The following is a 23166-nucleotide window of genomic DNA, read 5'->3' as shown; positions in this document are numbered from 1 at the left end:
ACAGATGACTAGCACATTGCAAAAGATCAATTAATACTAGTTGAATGAATGGATGACAATTAAACTCAAGACCTCAGTTTATGAACCTATAAAACAGAGGTCCTCAAATTAAGGCCTGCGGGCCACATGCAAATACAAATATTGTATTTGTTCCCGTTTTTTTGTTTTTTTGTGTGTTTTTTTTTTTTATTGATTTTTTGCAGAGAGGAAGGGAGAGAGATAGAGAGAGTTAGAAACATCGATGAGAGAGAAACATCCATCAGCCGCTCCCTGCACATCTCCCACTGGGGATGTGCCCGCAACCCAGGCACATGCCCTTGACCGGAATCGAACCTGGGACCCCTCAGTCCGCAGGCCGACGCTCCATCCACTGAGCCAAACCGGTTTCGGCCCCGTTTTGTTTTTTTACTTCAAAATAAGATATGTGCAGTGTGCATAGGAATTTGTTCATAGTTTTTTTTTTAAACTACAGTCTGGCCCTCCAACGGTCTGAGGGACAGTGAACTGGCTCCCTGTTTAAAAAGTTTGAGGACCCCTGCTATAAAATATAAAAGGGGGCAGATAATCCATATAGTCCCTTTTCACATCCATAAAAGTTATATAGTATACTTGAATAAAATAATTTGAGAAATCTAATTATTTCACCCAAATTGTTTATCTAAAACATCCCATTTGATTCAGTTAATTAATGTATTTGTTGGGTCAGTGGGGTAGGTTAGGGCAAATGTAAAAATTCCAGGCCAAATCAATTACTATATTGCTATTATGAAAAAGAGAACTAGTTTGAGGGACATTTTTTCCTCAACACTTTTCATTTCACAATCTTTATACAGACACTTTGAAACTAAAGTGCTGATACACTATTTTCAGTTCATTTGAGAGCAGGAAACAATGAAAATATTGCAAGGTGGGGGGTACACACTTTTATGAGTTTCTGGTTTGTTTTTGCTGACTCCATATTTTAGAGGTTTCAGAGTGGAATATATATTTTTATCCAAGTAATCTCCAATTGAAGTATAAACTTCAGTACCTGGATCCTATAGAAATGGAGCTAATTCCAAATATCAAATAGACAACCTTTATGGGGTAAGTCATGCACACCACGGTCCTTCCCTCAATACAATGCACTCATGTACTAAACTGCTAAAAATGTTGGTTTCTGAGAGCTCAGGGCTGAATCCCTTCCCAGTAATTCCTCTGTACCCTTTCTGAAGGATATCACTTTATTGATACCATACTTTCTTCCCAGGGTAGGCCTACATCAAATTACTGGCTGATGTGAAGGTAGAAAGCCTGACCTTGCCTTGAATAGCAACAACTCTGAGGAGACATAATAGCTGTAGAATCCCTGTGTCCTATGCTGCATCTTCCTCATAGCTCAAGATGCTTGCTCTGTCCAGTCTGTTTCCTTCATTCCCTTAAGGACATCATTCTTAAGAGTACTTTAATATAATATTAATATTCATCTAAGCAAATCTCTCCCTCAGGGTTAGATTCTCAAGGAAGCAGACTTATACACTATGCATTCTAAAATATAGTTTTGCCTATCTTATATAATAAAAGAGAAACATGCAAATTAACCATCACTCCTTCACTCTGCCATGCCGCTACACCAGCCAATCAGAGTGACTATGCAAATTAACCCAACAAAGATGGCGGGCGCGGAGCGAAGACTGATGACAACTGAAGATGGCAATGGCCACGGAGCTGGAGTGAGCAGGAGGCTTGGGTTGCTCTGGCGATGGAGGAAGCAAAGCTTCCTGCCGACCCTGGACTCCGTTCAAGGAGGGCCTGGGGCCTGGGCTCTGCTCAAGGAGTGGCTGGGGGCCTGGGTTGCCAGGGGTGACCCAGGCTTCCAGCCCACCCTGGGCTCTGTTCAAGGAGCTGGGGAAAAAAAGGAGGGGCTGGGAGCAGCCAGAGAGGAGAAGCCAAGCCTCCCTGCTGAAGCTGGACCAAAGGCATGGGTCCTGGGTACCGGAGGAAAACTGGTGCCAGCAGCCAGGGGAAGGAAGGCCTATTGCGTGAATCTTCATGCAATGGGCCACTAGTATCCATGATAAAAACAAAACAAAACAAAACAAAACACCACAGTATTTCAAGGAGACAGCATCCTCAGCAGCATCTAAGTGCTTGTTAGAAGTGCAAAGGCACACGCTGGGTACCAGTACCACTGAATCAGAACCTCTAGAAAGGGAACCCATAAATATGTACTGAACTCCTCTCTCCAAGTGATTCTTATGCATATTTAAGTTTGAAAAGCATTGCAAATATTGGATATTGATGGAGAAAGAATGGACAGCACAATTACAAAATTGTGTTTAAAATAACAAGTTATATTTAATTTAATTATTTTAAGCTGAAATAAGACACATCAATATTAGAGATTTATATATTACTAGGGGCCCGGTGCACGAAATTCATGCACTGGGTGTGTGTGCGTGGGGGGGAGTGTCCCTCAGCCCAGCCTGCCCCCTCTCACATACTGGGAGCCCTCAGGCGTTGACCCCCATCACCCTCCAATCACAGGATCGGCCCCTTGCCCAGGCCTGACGCCTCTGACAGAGGCGTCAGGCCTGGGCAGGGGACCCTCATTTCCCCCCGATCACTGGTTCTGCCCCCCGCCCAGGCCTGATGCCTCTGGCCCAGGCATCAGGCCTGGGCAGGGGACCCCCAGATCCCTCCGATTGCTGGCTCTGCCCCTTGCCCAGGCCTGATGCCTCGGCCAGAGGCGTAGACCCCCATCACCCTCCGATCACCTGATCGGCCCCTTGCCCAGGCCTGACGCCTCCGCCAGAGGTGTCAGGCTTGGACAGGGGACCCCCATCTCCCCCTGATCACTGGCTCTGACCCCCCGCCCAGGCTTGAGGCCTCTGGCCCAGGAATCATGCCTGGGCAGGGGACCTCCATCTCCCTCTGATCGTTTGCTCCACCCAAGCCTGACGCCTCTGACCCAGGCTTCAGGCCTGGGCAAGGGGACCATCATATCCCCCCAATCCCCGGCTCCACTCCCCCAGCTCCCCTCGGTTGCAGGCTCCTCCCCTGCCCAGGCCTAACGCCTCTGGCCTGGGCGTCCGGCCCAGGCAGCGGGGACCCACAGCTGCAGCGGCACCGAGATCGTGGGCTCCACTTTAGGCCCAGGCAAGGGACCCCTAGCTCCCGGGACTGCCAGCTTCGACCGTGCCCAGCTCCCATCGCTGGCTCCACCCCTACTTCCTGCTACCACTGGCCAGGGTGGCAAAGGCGCCTGATTCTCCGATCATGGCTGGGGGGCAGGGCAAAGGCGGCCGCCTTTGCCCTGCCCCCCAGCTCTTAGCTCCCCCCTGCGTTTCCGATCACTGTCAGTGGCAGAGGGATTCTTCCTTCTTTCCCTTTCGCCTCCCTGCATTGTGCCTACATATGCAAATTAACCGCCATCTTGTTGGCAGTTAACTCCCAATCTTAGTTGGCAGTTAACTGCCAATCTTAGTCGGCAGTTAATTTGCATATAGCCCTGATAAGCCAATGAAAACGGTAGCGCCGTACGCCAATTACCATTTTTCTCTTTTATTAGTGTAGATTTGTTATTGCCCCATATATGTATTAGTTACTGAGTAATATAAGTAGCTAGATTTTCATTCTGATTTTGGCTTCATGCAATTTTTCAGTTTGTTCCTTCAGTCAAAACCTATTACTTTGACTTCTTTAATTTTTCCATCAAACCATTATTATCTTTCTAAAACTCAAGTCATCAAAAGTCTTTTAGCAGCCTAACAATTGCGAGGACCAAACCCTTCTGTATTGGGTTCCTCCTGCCCAGTTTACAAATTGCTTTCACATGGCATAAGTCATTTGATACTAACAAAAATCATGTGCCAGACTTTATATTAATTAACAGACAAGAATATGTGCATTAGTTGAGGCCAAGTGGCTTGCTCAGGATGAATAAGATGAAGGTTCAGGCTGTCTGAGTACACATCCTGCCCCATGCTAAAGGGAGTTCATTGGAAAGATCTCTCTGTTACCATCTATCTCTCCATCTATGGTGATTCTCCTTGATGCTAATAGAATCATCTCAATGTGTAGTCTCCTTAAGTTAAGAGAACAATCACAAATTCAAGTTGGCAGGACACTCTCCATAAAGGCAACTTCCCAGTTGCCATCTGGGTCTATGTGTGCACACATATGAAATGGCCTTATGCTCCAGAAGGAATTGAAGGGCAAATAAAAACATTTGAAAATCTGGAATTATTTTCCTGTTGATATTCAGTTCAGTGTATTTGACGTTTAGAACAATTTTAGATAATATAAGTGATCTTTTATTAAATTTTTAAAATTTATCTTTATTGTTGAAACTATTATAGATGTTCTCCCTTCTTTCCCCATACATGCATATAAGTTCTCTGGTTAATCTCTCCCTACCCACCTTCCACCCCCAACTTCCCTCTGAAATTTGTCATCTGTTCCATGCTTCTATATCTCTGCATCTATTTTGTTCATCAGTTTATTTTGTTCATTATATCCAACATATGAGAAAGATGATATGATACTTATCTTTCTTTGACTGCCTTATTTCACCTGGCATAATACTCTCCAGGTCCCTCCATTGCTGTCTCAAATGGTAAGAAATCCTTCTTTTTTATAGCTGTATAGTATTCCATGGAGTAAATGTACCATGGCGTTTTTATCCACTCATTTACTGATGGGTACTTGGGCTTTTTCCAGATAATAGCTATTGTCAATTGTGCTGCTATGAACATAGGGGTACATATATTTTTTCTGATTAGTGCTTTTGGTTTCTTAGTTAATTTTTAACTAATCTTCACTATTTATCGTATGTCTACTGTTTGCCAGTCATTCTGCTGGGCACTGTGTAAAAACAGAAGAGGGAAATAGTTCCTGCTCTCCTGGCAACAATTACCTAATGAAGTGGAAAGCTGATAAGTAAATAATTAATAAAGTAATTACAAAGTGCAAAGTATATGAAGAAAATAACCCCTAAACTGGGGTGCTAAAATACAGAGAAATGGAAAGCAGGGGAACTTCCTAACCTGAATACATTATGGCACTGATAATACTACTGTTAATATTAATAATACCACTGTTAGTATTAATAATACTACTCTTAGTGCTGCATATTCAAATTATAAGAACCTATTATTCTAAGGTCTTAAAATATTTGCAGCTAAAAATCCATTTGAAGAAAAAGATTCTGTATTTTATACATATTGCAAACACATCTTCAGGTTTCTAGAGTTGAAAATTTAAATGCACTCTTATTTTTATGTTTATTCAGTGGTTCTCAACCTTCTGGCCCTTTAAATACAGTTCCTCATGTTATGACCCAACCATAAAATTATTTTCGTTGCTACTTCATAACTGTAATTTTGCTACTGTCATGAATCATAATGTAAATAGCTTATATGCAGGATGGTCTTAGGGGACCCCTGTGAAAGGGTCATTCACCTGCCAAAGGGGTCGCGACCCACAGGTTGAGAACCGCTGATCTAGATGAATACATCTATCAATTTAATCATAAAATATGTCCTATAACACTTCTACCCAATAACCCATTAACGAAGTTATTGCATTGACCTTCATTTATTCCCTTTAGGCAAGTGCTGAAAGGCTTTGCCACAACCAAAGGTGTCTGGTCACCTTCTAATTTTCCCGTGGATGGGAGTGGGGATTGCAGATGATGTGGAATGCAGTGGGTGGTTTTAAACCTTTCAAGAGTGGGCAGACGGCAGCAGCAGATGGGACATATTTATAATCCCAAACATCCCTAGTGAGCAGTCATTTAAACATCTGGGCTAGAGAAAGGGTCACCACTGCTGGAATGAGTTCAAATGTATTATAACCTGCTTCCCCTACACCATCATGTACATAATGATAGTGAGCAATTCTCCAAAGCAGCAGACTGTTCAAATGCTTACTCCTGCATTTTCTACCCTGTATGTTTTTACTCTGAATCAATATATTCTTATTGGAAAACACACACACACAACAACCCAAGATTATACATTTAGTGCATCCATAAAAGTAAAGGCTAGTATATGTCAGGCTTTGTGATAACACCTTCCATCCATTATCCCATTTAATCCACTGAACCATTCCGTGAACTAAACACTACTGTTAGTCCAATGCTTAAATACTTTAGAGTAAAAAACAAATGTGTGAAAAGGGATCCAATAACTTGGTGATAAGATGAAGCCAAGTGTTCTCTGTGTTCTGTTTCTCTTCCACTGGGATATTGTAAGAGTTTTCAAGTTACTTCATCAGTGTTTCCACGGGGACAGTTGGAAACACCATGGAAGAGTTTCCTTACCTGTGAATATCCCTCTCCATCACCATGCAAATAGTGTGCTTAGATACTGAAAGAAAGGTATTTGCAAAGGTTATCATCCTAGACACTAACAGTTAATATCACTTTAGTTTTTTTGCCACTTATCTCCCAATGCCATGAAAAGCCCAGCAGCATATGTAGACTCTTAGGGATAGAAAGAGGGCAGAATAACAACGGACCGTCTCAGAGTTTTAAGGAGGCTGAGCATCTGACTCATGCTATTAAACCAAACCAAACCAAACAAAATTCTCCGAATGTAAAAACCTCATGAAATAGTAGGTCTAGCTGTTCACTAAGCCGCTGGCCTTCTATGTTTACATATCTTATTGATTTTAGAGTAGATCTGCCTATCAGAGGATTCAGGAAAACTAATAAATGGATATATTAATGCATTTATAACTAAAACTAAATTGCATGGCCATCTACTTCATAAAATATTCCTGCCTCAGCTTGAGAATAGTTGGGTTACATGAGATGATGTCTAAGCAATACAACGACAGCTATATCTTTTATAGGCACCCAGGAGTTAACTTGCTCCCGTTAACACATTTTCATTACACAGGTGTCAGCTTGGAGGCATCCTTATCTTAGCTTCTTATATCTGGATTAGCTGCTTCTCCCATGGCATCCCTTACCTCGCTTTTCTGACTTCTGTAACAGCAACTCAGCATAGAGCACAGTGTGGATTCGTTATTACCAACAGTAGAATTGGACATCTCTTCTGCAATCAGAAGCTTTTTGCTTTCTATAGTATACAGGGGTAAGCAAAAGTAGGTTTACAGATAAGGGGAATAGAGCTCATACTTGCATTATTATTTATTAATTATGTTATTTATTTGTATATATATTCTTACAACCATTGATCTACTTTTTCTCAATTGGGTTCTGGTTTTACATAGTATTCATATGGACTACAGGGACCCCGACAATTTTTTTTAAGAAATATGACTAATAGAACAATTGGACAACAAAATTAACCAACAGTTGGTTATACCTTTAAGCAGTCGGCTATGTTATGTGCTACTGTGATGCAATGATGAAAATTGAACAGTCTGCTGAGAAATATAGACACACCCAAACAAATGTCAAACAGTATAATATGATGTATTATTAAAATACAGGTTGTAAAATCATTATCTTCAGTAGAGAATATTAATTCAAAGTGTTTATGAGAGAGATAGGGGGCTCAAGGGACATTTTAGGGAACAAGGATAATCTTTATTTTTTAAGTATATTTTTATTGATTTCAGGGGGAGAGAGAGGGAGAGAGAGAGAGAGAGAGAGAGAGAAACATCAGTGATGAGAGAGAATTACTGATCAGCTGCCTCCTGAATGCCCTCCACTGGGGATTGAGCCCGCAATCCTGGCATGTGCCCTTTCACCGAAATTGAACCCAGAACCCTTCAGTCCGCAGGCTGACGATCTATATCACTGAGAAAAACCGGCTAGGGCAGTGGTCGGCAAACTCATTAGTCAACAGAGCCAAATATCAACAGTACAACGATTGAAATTTCTTTTGAGAGCCAAATTTTTTAAACTTAAACTATATAGGTAGGTACATTGTCATTAACTTAATTAGGGTACTCCTAAGGCTTAGAAAGAGCCACACTCAAGGGGCCAAAGAGCTGCATGTGGCTCGTGAGCCGCAGTTTGCCCACCACAGGCTAGGGTAATCTTTAAGTGAGACTTCATGGAAAAGAGAACTTTCCTAACATGTTCTGGCAAGAAAAGCATTGTCAGAAAGAAAACTGAGTGAGTAAAAGAATGGTAGAAGGAAAGGCATAGGAGAGTTTTCCTCAATAAATAGCTCATCAAAATAGTTTAATAATGTAAAGCTCCTTTGACATTAACCAAAATTAGTTCAAACCAAATCATTAAAAAATGGAAGATTATAGCTGTAAATATTTCAAATATAATAATAATTTATTTTCTTTTTATTGACTTTCAGTTGTAACTAAAGGATATTTGTAGGTTATCAATGTCTTACATTTGTATGCCTTCCCCAATGTGTGATTTTATTTTAAAATCCATACCAGAAGATTTTGGGAGATATGAATTTACATCTCTTGTAAAATATTTGAGGATTAAGTTTGACTCCCAAAGTTTTATTAATCAATTATATAAATCTCTACAAAAAGAGTCTCTTCTTCACATTAACTACTTCATGCCCCCAAATCTCAGAACACAGAAGAAATAGTGCATTTGTCAATATACATACTTAATTTTCACTGCCATATATTTTCCCTCTCGAGAGATTAATTTTCATTTATCATCACTTTAAGATTTGAAAATGCCCAAGAAATGTTGCTCAGTGATTAGTCTCTACTCTCTACTCACCACCATCAGGAAATGGTTTATTCCTTCCCGGTAAAGGAATCGTATACCATGATGATTTTGAACGTAGCTGGTAGCATTTCTTGTGATATTCTCTGACATAATAAAATGGGGGAATATGAGAGAGTTTTTCAAATTAAGTTCAATTAAAACTCAGTGAGCTAACCCCATTCATTCATTCATTCAGGAAAAATATTGTTGTCTAGGTAATTGTCTAAGGATATTCACTATCATTGTGATTTATAACTTATCTCTCAAATAATTTAATTATTCTATCATGAAGCTTAAAAGATATAATACACACACTTTATCTGTAAGTTAATTGCATTTGCATTATTTAATTTAGGGACAATCAAGGTTTTTCTTTTACTTGGTTCTTCTCATTTCATTCTCTCCCTGTAGGACTCATGACTACAATCCTTATCTGAAGTTTGGAAATCCACAAACATCTAAGAGCCACAGTTTACATCATTTAGAACAAGCTCATTTTATGGCTAAACCTTATTTGAGTTGCTATGAGCCTATTTGTGATCTTATTTACCCACTTAATATGAAAACTTACACACGTCACTTGAAAAAAATATCAAATCTAGAGTTTTCCATTTTTTTAAACACATTGGAATCATATGTTTTGAGGAAGTGATCAAGGCCTTTTACTTTTGGAACAAAAAGGAGTATATTTCCCCACCAACTGAAGCCTTATTCTTGAGAGCCCTCTTTATCTTAATCTATTCAGGTAATTAACCCTCATTCTTTTGGATAATAATGGTTACCTATTTGTGATCTTACTATGAGATAGGAATACTTATTATCCTTCTTTTTAGATGAGAAAACAGACTCGAGAAGCAAAATTACAAGAGCAAAGCAGCACAGCCAGAAATTAGTTGAGGCAAAAATTCAAACACTGGCAGTTTGACTCCAGAGTGCTCATTCTTCACCTGTTTTCTAACCTTCATTCCATCCTTCTAACTCCAGAAGGTGACTTAGAGAAGGAAAGATTGTGTCAACTTTGATTCTATGGAAGGTTTTTTGTTTGTTTGTTTTGTCTTGTTTTAACCTGTTGCTTATAGCTTTTTATAATAGACCTACCTTATTATGAAAAGACAGTGAGACCTTTACCCTGGGTAGGGACCATTGTGAGCATTTCAATGATGGATTTGCATGGACAATAATCTGCAGCATGCACGCCCCTCCCCTCATTTATTAATACTTTCTTCTTTTAGTTACTACTCTATAACTCTGAAGCATTTTCAGACATAAATCATTCTCACTGGGGACTAACTGCTCAGATAAACAACATTTCAATTATCTTTCTTTTGGTTTTTAGGTGGGATAAATGGCACATCTGGCACATCAAATCAACAGTCATTAACTCACTTTTACAGGTTGCTTTCTAATATGCTTAGCACCATGCAATCATCCAGCAATGTTCTCAAAGATAACCATGATTTCTATTGAGCATTTTGTTTAAAAAATAAAATGACGGAATGGCTCCTTGACTAATGTACATACCTAACAACTCCATAATAAATGCACATTTCAAGTCTCTACATTTTATAAGTGTCTAAGGACTATCAAAATGAGCAATCTTTAGTATTTGAAGAAAAAAATTATGAGAGAAAAATATTTTATCCTAGACATCTGGCCATTTGACAAATGAAGCACAGAGCTAAAAATTATTTTGTCATATTTTCACCCGATATTGATTTATAGATATTTTAGTGTCAGGGACATATGCAGAGTCATAATTTTTATAATGCTTACTTTTCTAAGGTGAATTTAGATCATTTATTCTGGGGGCTAAGGACTCAAAAAAAAAAGCTTGATGAAACAGATGAACTCGATATTTTAGCATGAAAGTGAGGACTGGACCATATTTTTTGGTGACATTTGGGCCTTGTGCAATAATTTGGTGCCATCTGGCTTTGATTAGCTCAAAGTAAACTAATATCAGACTAATCTTTCATGTAACTTTTGACCCCCTTTCTCAAACTTGTCCAGCTCTCATTCCCTCCCCTTAGGGAAAATAACTGCTAGTATTCAGGCCAGTGAAGCCATCTTCAAAGAGCTGTTCCTCTGGAAGCTCTTATCACATTGGCTAACTCTGCAAATATTGTGACCTGAAGAAAAAGAGCAACTGTGTCCTAAATCAGAAGCAGAAGCGCAAGAGCCCATGTACCAACCACTGGCTTTGGTAGATCAGGGAGACGCTCAGGCACAGTTTAAAATCTGACATGGACTTCTTGAACTTCACCTCTTACTTTAAACCTCTGTCCTGGACACATGACTTCTAGATCTTGCTTCTAGCCAATTTGAAAAAAAGTACCCTGGGTGATGTGGCCTCTTTGGAATGACACATAACTGACAAGGGAATCGACATGAAACAGGCCTGGACAACCGTTTGTCACCACACAAAACCTATGACAACTGGAAGCATTCACTGTAATTATTAGTCATCTGGAAGACCTGTGGGTGACATTTTATGGGATTGCAGGGTCAAAGATCACTATTAGACTGATCATCAGCTTTCACCACCATGTCATTCACCAGTTGGAATCAAATTAATACTGCTTATTCAGCTTCCAATGCTGGTAGTTTTTCACATCTCCGTGAAAAAAATATTGTGATATGAAAATGGCTTATTTTAAAGTTTAGTGTTGAATAAATTTATTAGACAGCAACAGAGCATCTATTGCAGCAATCTCTAATATGGTGCTCTAAACCTATCCAAGGAAATAAATAAATTCACATGTACTTTTAAAGAACATTTTGTTCTTAAAATGACTATTAGTTTTCAAATATGAATGAAAAGTTTCTGGATGCTAATAAATAAACAAGAAAAAGAAGATGAAGTTTGAGAATACCAATGGAAGGCCAGAGGACTGTAAAATTAATGCTGTTTTTTGTTAGGCAAAATTTAGAAAGTAATTTTATTGCTTGTCAAACAGTCTTAACATTTTGATTCAGTAATTATATGTTTAATAAGTTATCCTAGTTAGATAAACTTACATACATGGAATTATAAATTATAATTTTAAACTCAGAAATAGTTTATATATCTTATAATAAAAAAGGCAAATTATTTGTACATTTATTTGATGGATTTCACTGCCACTGTAAAAATAATAAGCTTATATTATGTATAGAAAAATAATATGCTGCAATAGAATATTATAAAATCTCATTAATAATTATTTTGATCACATTTATATAGAAATGGTGTAAAGCAAGAAATCTATATATATAAAAGGCTAAATATGCAAAGTGGTTCCTCAGGAGTTTGACAGGGAGAACAGCAGTTCGATTGCTCACTATGATGTGCACTGACCACCAGGGGGTGACATGGAGGCCACGGGGTGCTGAGGGAATGAGGAAAGGAGGAGGTGGGGAGATGGGAAGGCAGGGAACCTGATCAGCCCTGATAGCCTGCCAGGACTACGGACCCTACCCATGCATGAATTTCATGCACCAGGTATCTAGTGTAAAATAGAAATGGAATGAATGTATTAGTAATATATAAGCATAGAATTACACAGAAATAGTTGCAAAGACCAAAACCAATTAGAACATTTAAAATGAAAAGGTACTTGGCTTTTTCTGTTTATGATACATAGATAGATATAAAATAAAATATGTTTGTGAAGGTGTATAGTGTTTTTTAATGTTTGTGTATGTATGCTAATGTGATGAAATAAGCATTTGAATACCCAACACCCTTTGTATCTATCTACATTATTTTTTGTCAAATGTATATAGTCTTATATGTAAAAGAAGACATCTCCAAATCAAGATAATATTTACTATGATCAAATATAACCCTTGGGAAGTCAGTAAATGTTAATTAACAATAATAATAGCATCTTTGAACCATTAGATATCTAAGTATTCTAAGAAAAAAAGTATTCCATAAACATTATTGTTTTATGGTTATGCAAAATAAAAGTCCTTTGATAATGATAAATACATAATCACAGCAATTTTATAAAACCAGAACACAACTAACAGAAAGTCTTAGTTAAGTGAGCTTTTTTAGCTATAGTTCAATTTTTAACACAATGTATAGTATAAAATGATTAAAAAAAACAAATATTAATGTTTCAATCCAAGAACTTGGAGGTTTTGCTTATGGGTTAGTAAGAATTCCTAAATTTGTACTCTGGTAAAAAACGTGCATGCAATTTCGACTCATGTTTCATGTTGAAGATAAATGCCAAAGGTTTTCAAGAACTTCTAAAATCTAAATGATAAGAACCATATTTTATTTATTGATTTATCTTCACATGTTGTAGTTACAGAAAAGGTGAACAAGACATTCTGATTTACATTGTAATGATAAGAACAGGTATTAATCAAAATAGATCCAGATACATGGAAGCATGCAACAGACTGATGATTCTCACAGGGAAGGAGGTGGGGTGGGATGGAAGAGATTACCCAAAAAACTTATATGCATACATGCATAACCCATGGACACAGATAATAGTGCAGTGAAGGCTGGGGAGTGGGCAGGAGTGGGGATGAGGGAATCAATGGAGGGAAACCTGTAATACTAGCAAAAATAAAGATAAATTTTAAAAAAATGAAATAAAACTAAAATGCTTTGTAGTGCATTGGTTATTTCTTTAAATCAGGGTTTTATTAGAAATTTTAGAATAACTACATAACAAAATAGCTATTTTTCCAGTCATTAGTTGTAATATAATATGGAATAATGATCAACCTACCTGTTTTATACTTATGGGTGTGTTTTGGTGTGTATAAGTATATGCACATATATACAATTTATATATATATATATATATGTGTGTGTGTGTGTGTGTATATATTTATATATATATATGTGTGTATATATATATTTATATATATGTATATATATATGTGTATATATATATTCATAATATAAATTACATATAGATATAATTTAAAATAACTGGATTAAAAAATAAGAACCAATAAAAGCAGAGACTTTTATTACAAAGGTAATTTTTATTTAATATAATATTTTCTGTTTTATACAGTATTTCATCAGAAAATTGTTAGAAGGAAATGGGATGTAATATCCAAAAGATTTCCTAGGGTACATGGACCTATAATTCAGCCTCTTGCACTCTCCAAATTCTTGTACAATGTTTAGAGCTGGCACACTCTATCAAGTGATGGTATTCTGTCCAATTAATACAATAGGTAGGAATATCAGAAATAATATAATCACAGAGGGAAAACAGTTTTATAGTTAACCATGAATATGAAGAACATAGTGTTCTGCTGTTAAACTAAAACTCCAGAGGCATACAGCATTTCCATTAGTCATTGTTTTATTTTACTTCTGATATAATTTATATGCCAGCCACTAAAAAGAAGCACATTGATATCTTCTGTCTTCAAATTTACTTGGAAATCGGATGGCATAATAAAAATGCATTAAAACTGTCACAAAATCTGATGGATTAAATGTAAAGCTTTCTTAATTTTTTTTTGTTTATTTAAATATGTTTTTATTGATTTCAGAATGGGGAAGGGAGAGAGAGATAGAAACATCAATGATGACAGAGAATCATTGATTGGCTGCCTCCTGCACACCCCCTACTGAGGATGGAGCCCACAACCCAGTCATGTGCCCTGACCAGGAATCAAACTGTGACATTCTAGTTCATATGTCTATACTCAACCACTGAGTCACACCAGCTAGACAAAAGCTTTCTTATTTTGCAATCAGAAAATAACTTATGCACTTTAAAGTCTAAAATAACATTTTTATCTATCTGAAACTATTAGTTAACTATAGGTGTCTTTGACATTTTATTTCACCTGTGTTTAATTATTATTTAAGAGTCAAAACCCAGATCCAAGATACCACAGATCTGTGATCCTTTTCTTAGTTCCTTCAAATTGGGACAGTTTCTCTGAAACTTATTACTTGTTGGATCCTGGCTTACAGTAGTATTAGCTCTTTTTTATGCCCAATGCACAAAACTTAGTGCAAGGGTAGGCCTTCTTTCCCCCTGCTGCAGGCACTGGCTTCCTTCTGGCACCCAGAACCCAGGCTTCCCTCCTCTGGCGGCCTGCAGGCACCCAGGACCCGGGCTGCTTCCCTCTGGTCCAGGCTTCATCAGGAAGGATGTCTGGAATGACATTTGGAAGAATGTCTGCTCTAATTAACATATTACCCTTTTATTATTATAGATTAGAGGCCTGGTGCACAAAATTCATGCATGGGGTGGAGGTGCGGTCCCTCAGCTGGCCTGCACCCTCTTGCAATCCGGGACCCCTCGGGGAATGTCTGACTCCCACAGGGATCAGGCCTAAACTGGCAGTCAGACATCCCTTTTGCAATCCGGGACTGCTGGCTCCTAACTGCTAGCCTGCCTGCCTGCCTAATCTCCCCTAACCACTCTGCCTGCCTGCCTGATGACCCATAAGCACTCTCCCGCCTTCCTAATTGCCCCTAACCTCTTGCCTGACTTCCTGATCACCTCTAACCACCTCTGCCTCAGCCCCACACTCGGGACCCAGGCTTCACTCCTCCGGCCACCCTCAGGCACCCAGGACCCCAGGCTGCTTCACCCTGGCCCCAGCTTTGTCAGGAAGGTCTGGTCTAATTAGCATATTACCCTTTCATTAGTATAGATTTTATTGCAGCAGTTAGCGGCTGTTAACTTACTGCAAAATAGGTGTCTGACAAGCACTGTGGTAAGCTTTTTTCTTATAGTTCTTCATTCACTCTTAATATTCTTAATCCTATTGATGAAGGAACTAAACATAAAAGAGGACAAGTAATCTGACCAAGGACTTGGAGCCATAAAATCGGAGGTGAAATTCAAATTCAGATACATCTGACTTCAAAGCCCTGGTTCTTAGTCACTACTCTACCACTTCACATTTTGTATGTATTAAAGATTAATCCACAGAGCAATGGCAGAGATGCTTAGACTTGAAACAAACACAGGCATGTGCTAATGATGTGAGCTCCTCTCTGGTAAATAAGCCAGGAAGTTTACTTCAAATGATCTGAAAGCCTCAAATTGTCTGAGCCACAGAGACAAATCCAGTGGGTAGTAATAAAGGAGACTTTTCTTGTCTGAAAATTTTATGCATATACTAATATTGACAAAGTATGTCTATCAAAATAAATTCTACCTCAACTTTATTGAGTCATATTAACAGTAGACAAAATCAAAACAAAAAAAAAATTATAATATAAAAAATAACTAATTTTTTGGTAGAGCCTGATTCTCACTTTTTTGTTTTTCTGGAGGAAGACTGGAAATTTTACGGCACTATGGCCCCAACAGGTTATCATAAGAAATTCTTGTAATATTAACTCAAACATTTCTGCTAATAGATGAAAAGAGGGGAGGGATTTTGTGGAGAGAGGAATAAATCCCTCAGTCATAAAGTTATGTGATGCCAATTAAAATGCTCTCCCAGGCTGCAAAGCAGCTGCCAGACAACAGAGTGTGTTCAGAAAATAATTCTGGAGAGGGTCTAGGAGTCACAAGGGCTTTCAACATTCATCCTCAGAACATTTCATCCACAAATATAACGCCATGCAAAAGCAAAGAGAGTTTGCCAAGCACAGAATTTCATTTATCACCCTGGTAGTTTACTTAATTAGAATAAACCCAGACTTCCTTAAGACGCTTTTGTAAGCCTAAACCTCATCACCACAAACTGACTTTTTAATTATGTGGTTCTTAAGAGCCTTTGGGCATGTAATAGGACAGACTGTAAATACAGCCATTCACACACACACACACACACACACACACACACACACACACACGCATGCTTTGGGAAAATCTAGCAGTAGGTATTAAAGGTATTCACATTACTTTTCCATGATACGAACTTGATAAAGACAAATATTAATCTCTACAAGCCTCAATTTATTTTCCACAAAATACAGATAAAATAGTTGCTGCTTCATAGCTACTATTTTGCTTTCAAGATTAAATAGATGTTTGCAGAGTGCATAATACACTGTTTATATGATACATTTAAGCAACGAATATGAAAGCTAATTTTAATGAAAAGAATAATAAATGGAAGTTAAAGTCTGAGTTAGAGTCCTTTCACTGTCATTAGCTACATGGATGATCTTAGAAAAATCTCATTTTATTAGTTATCTTCAGTTTTCCTGTATGTAGTACCAGACTACATTCAGGATCAAAGAGTCTTAATTTTATTACCATCTAGCTATGATCAGATCTATTAAGAATTCTAAACAACTAATGTAACGAAGGTTAAGTTATATAAGCTTTTTCATTAGGCTGTTTTTTAAAATTCATATCTGAGAGAGGTTGTGCATAATAAGAACCTTTTATTAATCTACTTATGAAAAGATGTCAAGGATAAGCGTATTTATTCTTATAATGAACTATTCTCAAGTAGCCTTACTCAGTTCTTTTTTTCAGGCAATAAAAACTATGAACAACCATCCCAATAAAAAAAAAAAAACACATTAAAAAAGTCATGAAAAAACTGGGGTGGGCTATAAGAAGGCATCCTTTAATTTCTATCAATGACCAGGAATGATAATAGCCAATTCATAGCGCACAAGTTTAAAGTGAAAACAGGAACCCTAAACTTTTAGTACCAATGTAAAATTATGCCATGGAGGTTTTTAATGAAACCTGAAAATTTTGAACTTTTTCTTACCTATATGCTAGGGTAAGGTGTCTAGAGTAGATTCAGGTAAGAAATCAAATTAAAAAGACACACATTGCACAATTCCCAATATTGTGAAGATATAATATAAATAAATCTCCTGGAAAAGAAGAACGCATCAAAGAAACAAAGCTTTGGAAAGAATTGGAAAAAAATCAGTTGTGCTAATAGATAACCCAAAGCTGACACTCATACAATACACTCATAGGTCAAAACACAAAACAAAGAGAATTTTACTTATAACGGAATGACAGCTAAAAAGAAGTGCATCAAAAATTGTGGAGTGCAACAATATTGTTGCACATTTTATGTCCAATTATTCAACTTACATTTTAACCATGAGACATGGGTTATTAAAAAACAAGAGTTGAAAAGTTTTATCCCTCATGATTGTGTTACAAAACAATTGAAGTCTAAATCTGACAGGTTTCCAAGGGATTTAAAATTTCTCTAATTCATGTATAAATAGAAGTTTCTCAGTTGGAGGGATATGATAACTTCAGATCCAACTATACATATATGTACAGTTTATCTTGTGTTTTGTTTTGTTTTGTTTGTTTGTTTGTTTGTTTGTTTGTTTTTTAGGAAAAAGAAATTGTAAAAAAACAAAACACAAACTGTACATTTGACTTAAGAGAACATGAAAATTGAAAACTGAATCCTTGACCAAGCTTTTTCTCTTTCGCTTGGGGGGAGCCAGTCCTAGAGATTACAATGACATCATCAGTCATTGTAATTGATGGAGTTGCTAAGATAACATTCTTTACCCCAGTGTAAACACTGATGGATCCTTCGAGAGATGCCTTACATTGCAAGTCTGGGATTTAGTTTATGGGTCTGACAAGTGTGACCTTTAAAATAATGCATTTGCTATAAAAGAAGAAAGAAAACTCTTTATAACTAAAATATATTGGCTACAAGTTTACTTTCCAGCTAGTAATCTGATTACAGTCAAAATAGCACACCAAAATGAAACAGTTTACCTGTGATCAATTTAATGTGGTTATAAAATGCTAATTATGAGAGAAAACACATTCAAGGTTTGTGGTACCTACGTCTATAAAACTTGCAGAGACTCTACATTCAGTGATGTGTAGCACATATGGGTAAGCAGATGGCTGAAGTATTATTTTTAAAAACAAGACTTTTGCTGACAAAATACAGAACAGGAATGGTGTGATTGGAAACCTAAGAGGATGTTATTTATGAGGTAGTAAACTCATGCTCAGTAATTGGATTCTTGCTAAATTGCAGATAAAAAGGACTTTGGGTAGAATGAGTGTTTGCAGCTACAGAAATGCATGAGAAATTCATCTCACATTATACATACCTGTAATTTTCATCATACCTCATAACCTTTTACTTCTGTGGTTTAAGGAGGGGAGGTTGTAAGAGAAGGTAGTTTAACTTATCATATCAGGCATGATATGTGGGAAATGTTAACTTATCTCTTCTTTTTTGATACAATTCTTGGGGACAAAAACAGAAAATAATTCAGAATGTGGACATATACAAATTAGATATAAAATATTTTTAAAATCTCTGTACAAAGGCTATATAACAAAAACATATAACAAAGCCACTTAACTTGATCAAAGGGTTTAGGCTTTCAGTTATAAGATGAATAATTCTGGAAATCTAATGTATAGCTTGGTGACTTAATTAATAATACTATATTCTATATACAAAATTTGCTAAGACAATACATCTTAACTGTTCTCAAACACACACACACAGTAACTACATAAGGTGATGAATGTCGGTGATTATTTCATAATGTACACATATATCAAATCATTGCATTGTATGCCTTAAATATATATAATTTTAATTTGTTGATTATATCCCAACAACCCTAGGAAGAAATAAATTGTCTATTTTGATGTCCCTTCTTTGAACTTAATTAATGCACTGATTAAATCCCCAATACTTACCATGAGATTTTCTGGGAACCTGTATGCTGCCTTGAATTTTCTATCACCTGGCTGAAATCCGGGATTATCTCTAGTATTTTGTTCTCATAACCAAGTAGTTGGCTTCTCCAATAGTAAGTAGTAACATTTTTTCTGAATAAATAAATAAAACCCTATTACTCAGTTAATAAATGTTAAATTTTCACATTTAAAATTGCAGTATTTTTTGAGTGGGAGTTTAGCTTTTATTTAATAATAACCATTTTTAAGAAAAAAAGTTTTAATATTCTTGAGAGTTAGCTTAAATCTCAATTTTCCTGCCTGTGGATGAATTAGATCTGTATTATCATGGAACTATGAGGTATAAATTACACGTGAAGACATCTAAAGACCAAGTACATAATTTACGTGGTAACCTTTCCAAGTTTTTGTCATATTTTAATTTAAAAAATTAAAGGTATTCAATTCACTTTCATACACAGTTTTTGTCATATATCATATTATCTACCTATATACAACCATTATATGTATTATCTATTATATATAATCTTGTTACATATAGATTATATCTTCAAATATATATTTCCATACTAAAAACTTGGCTAATAGAAACATATGTGAATGGTATGCAATATGTAGCTTTTTGGGGGGAAACCAACATTTATTGTGCTCTTCCCACCCCTCATAAATGTATTTCATCAGCTTTTCTCTTTGCTAGGGGTATCACAGACATGGGGTGTGACCCTAACTCCCCATACTGCCGTCCCTATGACCACCTCAGGAGAGGAAGGTGCCTTCTCTGGGACAAGCCTCTGCAAAGTGGGCTGGGCCAGAGAGCAGTTCCATCCAGGCCTCGACACAGGCCAGGTTAGCCAGTAAGGACTCCAGAAGTGTTGTAAATTTAATTTTCTCAAAACAAACAAACAAAAACAACCATATCCCTCCTCCCCACACAAAGACACCAAAAAAATAAAATAAAATAAAGAGAGAAAGAAAGTAAAAACCATTATAATACCTCAGTAGGGCCCTGGCCAGTGTGGTGCAGTTGGTTGGGCATTGTCCCAGACATTGAGGGTTGCCAATTCAATCCCTGGTAGGGAGCATGCAGGAGGCACCTGACTGATGTTTTTCTCTCTCACATCAATGTTCTCTCTCTCTCTCCCTCTCCTTCCCTCTCACTCTAAAAATCAATAAAAATATTTCAAAAAGTGAAATGAACTTTGTAATTAAAAAAACACCCCCTCAAAAGAAACCTCAGTAGTATCTCAGCACTCAGTTTAAATATCTATATCTATATCTATATCTATATCTATATCTATATCTATATCTGAGAGAGAGAGAGGATCACTAGAAAATAGTTTAAAAGACAACAAAACCAACAAGGTCACCTCCAAGTGATGGTTCAGAAATAGGGTGTCAGCCCTGCCCTCAAGCAGACTAGCAGTGCCCAGTGGAGGAGGTTGAGCTCTCAGCAGAGAGAAGCACCGCGGCAGCACCACGGACAGCGACAGCACCAGCAGGCTCCCTGGTTGGGGAAACTTCCATGCGCCCTGCAGCCAGGCCTGTTCCTGGTGAGGGAGAGCATCAGCTACCCCCGGGATTACACACTGTGTGTGCTGTGAAGCAAGGTGGAGCACTATTCCATTAGCCCATTCTGTGCCAAGGTACCAGGACAGCAAGCTCAGCAGTGACAAGGAGGTGCCCTGGGAGAAACTCATGCTGCTGGTGGATCCTCACTACCCTTCAGACACCATAGATGCTGTACAAGCCTCATCAGGCCAAAGGTCATAGAAGGCACAGTGCAGGCTCAGAATGAGGCCTCTCATAGGAGCTGGGCGCTGACCATGACGAACCTGAAACTACTGAGGACCACTGGGAGGAGGAAATATGGGGACCTGATGCTGGAAGTGACCGAAGAAAACACATTCTCTCTACAATGCATTAAGGATTAGGATTGACGCCACTGCTCGGGCCTTTCTGGCTGAAGCCTTGGCCATGACACAACTTTGGCATGGAGCCACGTGTGGCTTCTGGGTGTGATTGTGGAGGAAAGAGGTGGGCTCTGTTTTAGTCACTGAGGACATGGAGGAGGGGAGTCTGGTGGATTTTCTGCAAGGGCAGAGTCTATTGATGCTGCACAGAGACTGTCTACTCAAGTTCTCAGTGGATGTCTTCAAGGTCATGGAATATCTGGAGGGCAACAACTTCTGGACTGAGACCTGTCTTTCCACAATTTGCCAGTGTCCTGGAACTACGTGGCCAATGACAGCAACTTCAACCTCATCAAGGAAGTCTCTAGCACAGGGACAAAGACAGACTGCAGGTCAAGTGCACAGCACCTGAGGCCATGAGAGTGAAGATATTCTCCAAGTCTGAGGTGTAGTTTCCTTTTCTGGGGAATCTACTCCTTTGGGTCAGTGTTTTATTCAAGATTAACCTTGAAGGACATTGGCCCTTAGGTGAAGAAGGGATGCACACTAAAAGATGGATGTCCCAGTGGATGCCCACCCTGCAGGCTGAGGGTCCTGAAGAACTGCTGGCAGCTGGAAGCCACCATGTGTCCCTCCTTCCTGTGGCTCCTGCAGGAGCTGCCCCTGTTACTGCCAGGGCACAGGTCATGGGCCTGTAAGGACTCAGCCTCAATAGGTTGAGGATCTTGCCCCCTCACTCCCTGGGCTCAAACCTTACACCAGTGGGCATTTTTTCTCTCTCCCAACTTGTGCCACTTCTGGCCTCCCAGAGTCCCTGTCCAAGTCTAGGACCTTCTTTTGTGGGCCTAACTATGGGGTTTCAGTATCCCACTGAATCCTTCAAGAAGGGAGGAGGCCAAGAAGCAGGAGTCACATATACCTACTATGGTAAGGCTTCCACTAGCCTCCCATCTCTTATTCTCTTAAAGTTTTAGTCCTTTGCTTTTTAAAAGATTTTTTCCACATGTTTATTTTTTAAGAAAGTACACAGAAACGGGAATGTTTTCTCCATCCTGCACGAGAGTTAGGACCATCACCCCAGATTTGTTTCCCATCTGTGTCCCATATCTCCTTGGTAGTCAGCAGCTGCTTGTATGAACTTGATGATGTCACTATTTGCATGTGCCCCAGGCAGACATCTGGTAGGGGTGTGGAGTTCATGTGCCCTGCCACCCGCCCACCTGTCCTGTACGATGAAATCATAATAAATGACTCCATGAAGGAAAAATGCATAAACATATAATATTAGGACAAGCACTGTCATGAATCAACTAGCAAGCAAAACATTATTTGTGCACATTATTAGTGTAAGCAAATAGCTAAAGCTTATGGATCATAGTTACATTATATTGGAGACTTTTGATCTATATTAGGCAAACCACGCATGTCTGTTCACAATGACCTATTTTTGATACATTCTTGTTAGTAGAAACATCAGCATTGCATCAGCCCACAGAAGGGCAGCACATTTCTTATGTGTGTGTGGGGCGGGAGGGGGGGTGAAGGGGGGGGGGTTCTGGCCTGAGAAACGTTGTTGAATACAGTATTGTTATTGACATAAAATGACTTTGGAATCAGAAAACCTGGGTGTAAGTCCCATTTCAGCTTCCTACTAAATTGCAAGTTTAGCTCTCAGCTAAATTGATCTAAAGTCCAATTTCCTCACATGCAAAAATGTCAGTCAATATTACCTACTTCACAAGTTGTAGCACTGAGAGAAAATAAGTTCTGCTCTTAAATTGGTGCTTAGCACAAGTGACTTCTCCATAAGAGTAGCTGTTAAGTCACTGATACCATTGTGTTTTACAAAGCTGCTCTAGGAAACCAACATTTGGAAACCATAGTAGGATACTACACCATGCATATAGCAGACAAATTAAAAAGTTCACTGTTACAGAAGATACTTGCTTAAGAACACATATTTTCACATGTAATGTATATTCTCTCAGCACTATAGGTT

General features: G+C 38.2%; 1 pseudogene; it reads left to right on the top strand.

The window, feature by feature from the left end:
• Positions 1 to 1652: 1652 nt before the first annotated feature.
• Positions 1653 to 21887, top strand: LOC118649105 (annotated as a pseudogene).
• The last annotated feature ends 1279 nt before the right edge of the window (positions 21888 to 23166 follow it).

This window comes from Myotis myotis, unplaced genomic scaffold (assembly GCF_014108235.1).
Source record: "Myotis myotis isolate mMyoMyo1 unplaced genomic scaffold, mMyoMyo1.p scaffold_m19_p_1, whole genome shotgun sequence".
NCBI classification, from domain to species: Eukaryota; Metazoa; Chordata; class Mammalia; order Chiroptera; family Vespertilionidae; genus Myotis; species Myotis myotis.
Note: the sequence above shows the minus strand (reverse complement) of the source record. Positions and strands in the feature narration are given on the sequence as shown.